We start from the raw sequence: 11,170 nt of genomic DNA, 5'->3' as shown, positions 1-11,170 counted from the left end.
TGAACATATGAACATTCCCCCAAATGATAGCAGATTTCTTATAGTCCTAGCTGAGAAGCAAAGTTTGAAAATATGACCCAAGTGTGTTTCATGAATCAAAATATAAGGGACAAAAAGAAGCATCAACTTATTGTTATTAAAAAAAGAAAAAAACACACACAAAATAACCCTAGGCAACAAAAGAAGCTCAGAGATTTTCATGGTATCTAATGGCCCCTAAAAGTGTCCATGAAGTTCCTACAATGGAGATATTCTTCACCAGAAAGAACTGCCTTAACTTAAAGAATCAATCCTAGATGACTTAGAACAAATTGAGAAACTGAACAGTGAAAAATTACCAGGAACAGATGATATTTATTCAAGAATTTAAAATATGTCAGCTATGGAATCACCATGATGTGTAATCTACAGCTTAGCACAGACTAAGTGCTACAGGAATGAAAAGTGGTGGTAGGGCACCAATCTTTAACAAGGGCTCCCTGTCTGTTCATGAAATTCACAGAAAAAAAATCCCAACCTCTATAACATGCAGCGGTAGAAACAAAGAACAGAATGAGTAATAAATATGATATATGTATCAACACAACTTTTGTACAGGCAAGGCATCCATCATTCAGAGGAAATCAATGCTGAAGTGGTCAGTCTATCACCTTCCAAAAAAAGGCGCCAACTATGTTCCTTATCAAAAGCTCATAAGCTCTCACAGCTTAGAAAGAAAGATCCTCTTAGGAACTGATAATTGCTTAAAAAGTAAGAAACTGAGCATTGAACTATATGGTCAGTTTTCACAATGGATGGAGTTTGTTGTCATGGTCCTCCCAGGTCCAAAGCTGGGATCTGTATTCTTCATATTCTTCAATATATAATAATTAACATGAAAAAGGCCAAAACATGACATGACAGAGTTGTCAAATGATACAACAATTTCTGGATACTTGGATATGATGCTACCTACAGCTCTGCCTATAGTGAAATGCTGCAGAAGGATCACATACTGTTGAAAGACTGGGTATAAAATGGCCAATGAAACTCAAAGACAGTAACTGTAAAATAAATGTGGAAAAAAATAGAGTGTACAGACTTGATGGTAAGTTCTAAATTAGCTATTTGCATTCTTGAAAGATATCTTGTACCATTATAAATACTTCCATGGAAAGATCAGCTCAATTTTCCAATGAGCGTCAAAAAGGCAAAAAAGAGATGGCTTAGCCAAATTAATGTCTCACTGCTGAAAAAATGTTGGTGGTTTCAACCCCCTACCCCCTCATACCCTGCTTCTTTCTTGGTTCTTTCCCTCATTCCTGCTCCCCTACAGCCTTCCCTGCTCTTTCCTCACATATCCACTAATCCTGTGTGAGTGCTCCCTCAGTCTGGCTCTGATACTTGTCTGATCACAAGGTAAGCCAGCTCAACTCACCAAAGAATAGAGGCACTTTTTCTTTTTTTTCCAAATGAGTTTTCCACCATTTCAGTGTATTGGCTTCCTGTGTGATTGGAGGAGCACCAGAAATACATGGGCAAGTTGTGGTTTATGAATTTAGGAGCTGGGGGGCTGGAACCTGAAAGAAAGAGCATGACTTTTCCCTTTTGGCAGTATCGAGCTGTTAACTTGGCTCAAGTTGTATCACGAAACCATAAGCTTTTACTCATTTCTAAGCATCAGCCACTGGCCCTGGAAAGACAATTACCTTAATTAATATTTATTCTGATGCAGCACTGCCATTTGTATATTCAGTGAATCAGCCTTCAAAAGCAGTACGGATAGTTACCTTCAAGTCATGTAGATAATTTTGTGAAGATTATCCCAGAACTTCAGTAGTTTTCTCCCATTAAGTAATCAAGTTAATAGATTTTCCAGTTCTCCCTGTTTAACAAATCATGGAGAAATTTACCCAGAGAAGTCTGTAATAAACTTTATTCGTACACATACACATATACATATACATTGTTGGGTCTCACAATTCTTTCCTTGCTTTGAAGTGGAAGACATCCATCTTTACTGGATTTTTTTCCTAAGTAAAGAAATAAATACGTTGCTATAGCCCCAGCAGAACTGTTGCAGCTGAATTCATTCTGCCATTTTGGAAATAAAATTATTTCACCATTATTGTGAAGTCCCATTTGTTGCAAAACTTGTCAAAGAGTGAGATGCTGTAGGGATTAATTACATGCTCTGAGTCATACTTTTATAAAGCTATCACAAAATGGCATCCAAGCAGTACTCAGAGATCATTGCATTTTAACTTTTGAAAACTTAGGTCCTCAAAACAGAAGATTCTACCTGGAGATACTCTTGATTTGGGCTATGTCTCTGCCCTAACTTGACACATTTGTAAGACACTGTCAAATTCAAAAACAGAAATGGTGGCCAATCAGTCAAAAAGCTCCTCAATTCGGGATGAAGACAAGGTCAGCCAAAGAATGTATTATTCATAGATGTTACCTTCTTTTTCTCTGAAAATACAAACACAGAAAAAAATGGTATAAACTTGAATGTTTAAACTGAAGAAATTCCAAGAAATAAGAATCTCTGGTCACACAAACTCATATTCCTTAGAATAAGCCATCCTGCATTACTGTTACTAAGACAGACTGTAAAACACATGGAGTATGCACTGCAGGAAAGCTGGCAATGCAAAAGGAACTTTAACATATCTAACTTTGCGATTTTTGAGTGCTTAGTTTCTAAAGAAAAAAGAAGCATATTTAGCAAATGTGTTAGCTGATCTGTTGTTAATTAACACATTTTAAAGCCAATCACATTAGGCCCACATCACAAATATAGGTTTAGGTAGTTCTGTGATTAGACGTGTGATTTTTGTAACATTTCTTTGCTAGAAAAAGCTCTGGAATGAATAGCTATAACCATACAGATCAAAACACCAAAAATCTGTATGTATGTGTTTGCTGGTATAGCTTGGTATAGCACTGGCCAAAAGCATTTTAAACTATGCCACACTTCTTTTCCAGCAGCATAACTGTATCTAGGTTAAGTGCAAATATAGCAAGGACTTTATACACCTACAGATTTTTGCGCAAACAGGAAGTCAGTGAAGTCAGGATGCTAGCCTGTCTCAGATGGGAAGCTGCTGGTGTTTAAATGAAAATTACAAATAATGGTGGTAACCCCTAGAGAAAAATAACAGTTAACCATAACCAGCTAACAGATTTGTTAAACACTTATCTTCCTGGTCTAAGTGGAATTAGGAAAGTGCATTAGTACAAATAGTTGCATTTAATATATTACATCATCCTGTCATGAATAAATACAAGCCCAAGCGCAAACTCTATTGTTCTAATTTATAGTGAGAGTGAGAAAAATATACAATACTGTATTCTACACTTCAGATATCCTCACTCTGCAAAAGCACAGGAAGTCAGTTTGTAAAGCTATGGCAAATCACTGATAGAAAATATGAAGGAGGGAGGTAGTTCATGGACAGCATCTGGTAAATAAGGCCTGAGCTGAGATGGGGGAGTTCTGTCCTGGCTCCGACAGGCTGTTTGACCTTGGACAAGCTGTTCTCTTTTTCCAGCCTCCTGTGTACTGTTTCTCTTCAATATGTAAGGTAAATTATTAAAGGTGCAGAAGTTAAGCACAAAGAAAAGTCCATTCAGGCATTTAGTTCCATTAAACTGAACACTGAATTTTGGGTCAAGGATTGTCCCTTACTTCACACCTAGGCACTGCCTGGTGCATACTGGGCCTTAAAATGACTTGTCAAAGTCCTAGAAAATAGTCTACATAGCAGTGTAGGATTGCTTAAGACAGTTAAGTGATTTAACATTAGGCTTTTTTTTTTGCTTTTTTTTTCCTCAGCCTAATGAGACTTTGCAAATTAGGACTATAAAAAAGGCATCTGTAGAATCTGGGAGTTCAGCATATAGATGCCTAGGGAAGAAAAGCTGTTTTGCATGCCTGTAAAACTGATACCAGAAGTTGATGGTTATGAAATGCGTGTCTGAGATGTTGGTCAAAACACAACAGAAGCTGTTGGTCTGATGGTGGGTTGTGTGGGAGCAGTATTAAGATGCAAGTGGGAGAATTCAGTGCCCAGTTTTCAGCACTGAGATATCTCAACTGATGTGAAGCAAGAGGGATTGCAATGAGCAGAGGAGAACACCAGACACCAGCTGAAGAGAAATTGTGGCCCACTGACATAAAAAACATTGCCTCTGCTCTCCCAAAATCTTATGGAGCATACAGTAATCATTCTTCTGGCCTATGGAAACCTGGGAAGGAAAGTATGATTCTCTGTGTGTTCTGTAACAGTGTTGCTGTTGTAGCTGTGACAGCCAGAAGAAGTGAAGCTTGGAGCAGAGCTAGCATCCTTCTCCAGACCAGATATGAAAAGCTTTCAAGTACAGAGTGACCTATAGGGACCCAGAACTTGACAGCACATCTGATTTTTCCAAATATATCAATGAAGCTAATAAAAGATGCTACCTCTTCCCACCAATCTTGCTTTCCTGCAAATATGGTTGTGTAATTACCTACCACAAGAAGTTACAGCACAATTAAACTATCCCAACAGTGAGGCCAGGGGAAGTTCCTGTATCAGTAGTGAGCAGCGCCAGAGAAAGAGAATACATAGTGATGGGCACACTGACTTTTCCCTTCTTAGCAATGTTTAAGGACCACATTTTTTATATTTTGACTCCCTCATTTACCACTGGATTCAATGGATGTGGTTTGACCCAAGTTGGACAGAAAGCATAATTTCACTTAGTATTCTAATATAGCTAAGAAGACATGAAATGTAAGAAGGAAGAGAAATGTATTCTTAAAGGAAAATAAAAGACCCCAGTCAGTATGGAGTGAAGCAGCCACTCTCTCCAGGTGTTGGTAGGGTTATGGCAGTTTCTGCTATGACTGTGTGTGTCACATGAATGATTCTTCCTCTCCTTTTTCCATACATTACCTTATAAAACTAATTCAAGAATACACTGTTTAATACTAACACCATTCATTATAATCATTCTGTGCAATCACCCACAAAATTTACCTCATTGGCTGAATGAAGTGACTTCCCACTGGGGCAGGGAGACTAATGAAGATAAGAAAGTAAACCTAGAACACCAGCAAGCCAACAAGGAGAATGAATATTAGAAAAAGATTTTTAAAAGATAATAATTAGTATAAATGCAATCAAAGACAATTTTCCTGTTTTATTGCATGCTGATCCCATTTCTCTCCAACCACTGAAAGAGGCTACATGTTATGCCAGTGCAGATGTATACACACTCAGGAGTCTGTGTTTACTACCCTTTGACCACGGCCCTTTTTCATTGTTGAAATGCATGCTATGAAGTTGGCTCTGACAGTTCTCTGAAAATGCACTCCCTAAACAAACACAATGTGATAAGAAACCAAATTCAGTTCTCCTTTATGACTGATTTTCCTTCAACTGCTATCATCTTTGAAGGAGATATCGGAGCAGCTAGTCTTACTTGCTAATCGCAGACAATTTCAGAGAGCAGACTCTAAAACTTACGTCTTTCCAAAACAGTCCTAATCTCTGAAAACTGCTATCAAGAACTGAAGTAAAACAGTCATCCATCCACTCTCAGCTCTTGTCACAGTAACTCAGAAAGATACATAGCCATGCTGATATGCACTGAAAGAAAGCCAGACTTCAACAAAGGCCATCTGCATGTGAAATTTGTTCTACTTTTATGGCCTGAAATAATACCTACTTCTATCTTCTTAGTTTCTTTGTGTGTGCCTGTGTGGCTTGTAATAGCACTTGCCTGAGATGCGAGTACAAGTAGAGATATCTCAAGCATAAGGCTGGATTAATGACATTGAGCATATGCATCCTGTTTGCCCCAAGAGCCATGCTTCTTAATAATGTGGTCATTGTCAGGAAAGTGTTGTGTTTTAGGATTCGATATTCTTATGTAGATTAAACTAAAGAAATTTAAAAGTATTTAAATCCTCATTTCATCTAGTTTCTGTTCATCTCTCCAGCTTCTATCTCATCTGTTATACTGATGCCTCCTCCCCCTTTTTTGTGCATACAAGACTGTTTTTTCCTACCTGTTCTCTCTGAACTGAATTCGCTTCTAAAATCTCCTGAAATTTAATAATCAACCTGAAATTTCAAATTTTCCTCTTGATTGTAGTTCTTGGTGCTGTCACAAAAACACGGGACTTGAAGATCTCCAAATCCCGATGTTTTAAAGACAAAGGGAGAGATGGAAGAGCTATGAAAAATAATGGCAAAACAATGCCACTGTTCCCTGTTAGGAAGGGACTGCTGGCACAGAGAGAGGAATTGCCATTTCAAGGGTCAGCTCACATTGTATTTGTGGTAAGAAAAGGAACCACTACTGACATAATGTGACTGCACCAACTTTAAAGCAAGCCAAAGGCTGAATTATTATAATTTACTCCCATGAATACTTCATTTGAGAATCATCCTCACTGTGCACAACCCAGATGGCCTCAGCCACTTCCCTGAAAAAATTCAAGTGTCCTATTCTTTGTAAAGGACAGCAGCAGCCTCTACCAGAGCCTCACAGCTGGAAGAAGAGTATTAGGAAAGCTAGAAAAGTAGTGTCTGTAGCTGAACACATTTGCTAGATCATCAGAGAGCCTGGCCAGGACTGCACAGCTTTTTGGATTAAAAGCCTGAAGGGACAAGCTCCATAAAGGTGCAATAACAGAGCTGTTCTGTGCTTATTTAAGCAAAACTCTTCCTCTGAGGCAGAGTCTAAGAGCTCCCCACGGAAAAATTATTTACATATTTGAGTGATGCATCACTTGGTTATGTGAACATTTCACAGGACTGCAAATCTGGTAGCTAGTCTAAATCTGTGATACCACTGTGTTTTTTTAGCTTCTTCCCTCTTACAGGCAGGTAAAAATTTAAATAGATAAGCCTTATTACAAGTGACTATTTTTCTTACTGTTGAAGAATAAGCAGTAGCAAGATGAGCTGTAGTTTTTCATCCAAACGGTTGAAAAGTTTGTGACTGTTTTTGGCTCTTGGACCACAGACCATGGGCTTTGAAGACTTGCAGTCCCCTGCACCTCTCTCTCTGAAAAATGAAAAGTATTGTTGCTGTTCTGGCTTCTAGTCAACACAGTGATTTTTGGTCATCGAAGCAGAGGAAGTCTATAAGACAGCTCAAGCCCAGTCCATTAGCAATTTTGGGAATCAAGGAAATGACTTTTAATATCATTTGGTATGGACCGGAGAGCCAATGTATTCTTCAGAGCATAGGACTCAAAAGTCACAGGAAAGGTCTCCAGACATCTGTGCTATATGTACTTCACTCTGCATTGGAGAGTGAGACTCTGACACAGAAACTATATGGGATACGAGAATGGTATGGTATTTTATCAACCTCAGTATTCTACAAATAATGCACTTTTAGCAAAAGGACAGGTGCAGGGTCCTTCCCCCACACCCTCTGGAGCAACAAAGTTTTAACGAAACTCTCTTTTGCTCTTGTGTGACTAAAACAGAAACCTGGACAGCTGTGATTCGAAAAAAGACTCAGAGGTCTGATTCACAAACATGGGTGTTGTGATCCTCAGTACTGCAATAGCAAAGAGAAATTTGGCCACAGCAAGAGTTAGCACTATGACTGCACAGTAGAGCAAGACTAAATGACAGTCTTCTTGTGCATGAAGGCATTTTTAAGGTTGGAGTCGTTCTGGTGAATGCCAGCACCAAAACACCTAAGGAGTTACGTAGCCCCTTTGTGAGGAGATAGAGATACCTCTATGGACTTTGCTGAAAATGCTTTTCTGTGGAAGCAGATTTCTTCTTATTCTTCAGAACGAACACTGAGGACAACAAGACCTACATGAAGCTATTAGTATTCTGTGCAGGGCCGTACTGTTGCACTAGAGTTCAGAGGGGAAGATCATGCCCCTTTCTTATTAGCGATGACTTGTTTCCAGCAGTGATACTGCTGTTGATAAATTACTCAATATGGGTCCAAATCTATACAGTATATCTCTCCGTTCAGGATTCCTTCTTTTCCGGTAAATGTACAGCTTCTCAGAAACAAGGCAGAAAAGCTGATGAAATGATCAGATTACAGCAAGATGGGGGAGAACAGGTGAAATTGTAAACAGCAGCAGACATGGAGGGGAGACATAAAGATGTGAACAAGTAGCTTTTGTTTCCAGTTAATAGCAGTGTCAAGTTATTCCAGCATGACCAAAATTATGCAGAATTACAGCCAAGGCAGACTATATCTCAGAGAACCAATTATTACTGGGGGGAAAAAAAGAAAGAATTGGCACCAACACTCTGCAAGCACTTCTGTGAGGTCAGTTGGTGACAGATTTCAGCTGATGACTTCATTGGAGAGGGATACAGAGAATACAAAATGTACCTTGAAAGCAGCAGAGCAAAGCCAGGAGGGCTGTGAGCTGTGAACATACCAGAACCCTCCTTGGAAAGTTGTCTGTAGCTCTCTGAGGCCTGTTTTCTGTGTATTTCTTCCTTGCTACTTTTCTGTCCTCTTCTCATTCACAAAGAAGCAGCATGTGTTAGGTGAAGAAGAAACACTTACCCCTGGAGAATGTGATCAAATAAAGAGATGCAAAATGCAGGCCTAAAGAATAAAGGGAAAGAAAAACAATGAATAAATGGGGCATAAGGAAACTGGAAAGGGAAAAGACTCTCCCACCCGACTTTATACGCTTCAGAACCAGAAGCAGCTTTTCATTCAGAAAGGGCTTGCAACACTCTGCTTTCTCTACGTATCCTGCTCTCCTCCTAGGAGGCAAAATGATATAACTGAACATGACCAAACAACATTGCAGAGTGGACTAGGGCAGAAAGCCAGCGCGTAGGTAGGGCGCTGGGCTGGTCCTCAGGAATCCAAAGGCAGTTCTAGGCACTCCTGCCAGCTCCCAGCTCTGTCCTTGGCAAATCACTTTATTTTTCTGTGTCTCAGCCTGCTACCTGAATATTGTTACTAGTATACTTCTTTCCTCATGTGATTTGATTTGCCCTGTTAGACTGCAAAACCTGTGTATGAATAACATTTAGCATCAGCTGGAGGCCCTCTGTCTCAGCCAGAATCCCTAGGAGCTGCTGTAACTAAAATTATGCAAATGTTTGTTTGAATATTCTGCTTCCCTTTAGCAGCAGCAGCAGCAGCAGCAGCAGCAGCAGCAGCAGCAGCAGCAAGTCTAGCAGCTGCAGCAGTGGGATGTTGCTGAGGCTGAGTATCCTCTGAAGCTGCACCAAAGCAGAAGAGAAGAGAAGATGTGTTTAGGGATAAATGATCTTTCAGAGTCACAAGTTCTTAGCAGGGAAGGAAGGAACAAATGACTTGAAACGAACGAGCTGATCAACAGCTCGCTCATGACATAATTACAGAGGAGATACAACCGAAGGGCATGAGGTACTGAGGCCTTCAGAGGACATGCAGGTCTAGACCCAGAAAAATGTTTGGGGCACCAAAAAGGAACTTTTAGGTACTCCCAGAGCACAACACTGAGTAGGTGCCTTGGCTTTTTGCACAGGCCCTGAAGAGCTCAATAGCTGTGTGTAATTCTTTTCTTTCAAGAACTCAGAAAAGGAGGTTGGTATCTTCATTCCCAGTTTACAGATGAGGAAATTGAGTCACAAAGAGGACAAATGCTTGGCCAAAGTTACAAGTATCAGTAGCAGAGCTAGGAATCCATGTGTCCAGATTTCTAGCCTGGTGCTTTTATGCACTCTAAAACTTCATGTATTTATCTTGTTCTAGTTTTGTATTCAGTTTTGATTTAACTTTATGACCTGAAGGAATTTGTGTTTGTGAGGAAGATGCAGCCTGATCCAGTTACAAGTATGTCTTAGCTTCTGATATTCTATCACATAAACAAAGGGAGAGAATTCTGTTGTTTAGGATTAGGCGCATACAACCCAAACTTCCTTTAATATCTTACTTCAGGCATCCTCTGAACTACTTTGCTTGCAGAGTCAGAGAGTAGTTGGTTCATCAACAACAAAAACTGCAATGTCATCAGTACTGCTGATCTTTTCTGAGGCAATGTTTGAAGGGACAGGTAATATTTTGTATAAAACTGACTGAGTGCATTAGAAAAGTAAACAAGACAAGATTTGGGACATACAAATTTTCAGCTAGGTCAGAAACAGAGCTAATGTCTATACATTGGCTGAGAAGAGGCAGAGAATAATCCTGCTAAGTGATAGCCTAGTTATGATATTTAATTAAACAATTTCAAAGAGAAATAGAAGGTAAGGTGTTTTCATTTAGTCAGAATTTTAGTCTGCAGCAGAGTTATGAACTGTAATTCCCAAGCTTGTCCTGATCTCCCTGCAGAGTCATGGCTCAGAGATTAGAAATGGAGCAGTCGCTTTGAGAAAACTGCTCTTTCACTAGATTCTGAGTGTTGCTGGTCTCTATCGTACTGATTGTTTGGTTTCACTTACCTTTTATCAGAAGAGTGTTATCTCCTCTGGCAGTATATGTATATGTATAAACAGGATCAGAGCTTTCACAAATATTGTTCTCTTTTTTTTTTTCCGGTATGCAAGCTGAAAAATACAGACACATTCTAACTTCTGGTGCAAGTCAGCTGATCCAGAAATGGAGACAGGCTTTAATTAGAACATTTAATCTTCAAAAACACTATTACATCAACGTCATATCATTGCCCTAGGATGTTTCCCAGAATGACATGTGTTTTTGAAGTTATATATATACATTTTTTCCTCAGAAGGGGCTCACTGTCTATACACCTTATGCATACCAGGAAAAGCATTCATTAGTGAAGATGCAAATGCTGAAAAATGAGTGGAAAATGAGGATGTCATTGCTAGGGTCCCACTGCTTAAAGACAGGCCAGAGTCCAGCTGGAAGAGGGAAACCAGTTTCCAGGTAATGCTAATTATGCAGAAGAGGGTGTCTCTTACTTGAAAGGACTTTGGGGAGCAGGAGCAGTGGGTAGGGTGTTGGGGAAGAAATGGGGGAGGTTGGGGGGGGTCCGCTTTTAAACACCTCTCAATCTAAATCACAATTATTTTCCTTCCTGTAACAGATTCTGCAGTCATGACAGGAATGAACAACCTAGTCACTGCTTACTTCCCCTGAAGGTACTTGTGCAAACAACTTCCTTTAATGTGGCTTTGCCTATCAGCACATAACCTTGGATTGTGATGTTACATATGGAGATCTCTCCTACAGAGTG

At 39.6% G+C, this 11,170-nt stretch overlaps 1 long non-coding RNA gene across 2 annotated transcripts; it reads right to left on the bottom strand.

The window, feature by feature from the left end:
• Positions 1-1,911: 1,911 nt before the first annotated feature.
• On the bottom strand, positions 1,912-10,500 carry LOC112974707. 2 transcript variants are annotated; one of them, XR_003256367.1, is made up of 5 exons: positions 10,413-10,500; positions 8,405-8,577; positions 6,913-7,044; positions 5,007-5,071; positions 1,912-2,454 (listed from the first exon to the last, which is right to left on the bottom strand). It is a non-coding gene; the product is annotated as an uncharacterized LOC112974707 (long non-coding RNA). The 2 variants fall into 2 exon arrangements; XR_003256366.1 differs by having other exon boundaries at positions 6,913-8,577.
• Positions 10,501-11,170: the final 670 nt, after the last annotated feature.

The sequence above is a fragment of the Apteryx rowi genome, unplaced genomic scaffold, assembly GCF_003343035.1.
Source record: "Apteryx rowi isolate R43461 unplaced genomic scaffold, aptRow1 scaffold_62, whole genome shotgun sequence".
In the NCBI taxonomy this organism is placed as follows: Eukaryota; Metazoa; Chordata; class Aves; order Apterygiformes; family Apterygidae; genus Apteryx; species Apteryx rowi.
This window is presented reverse-complemented; position numbering and strand designations above follow the sequence as displayed.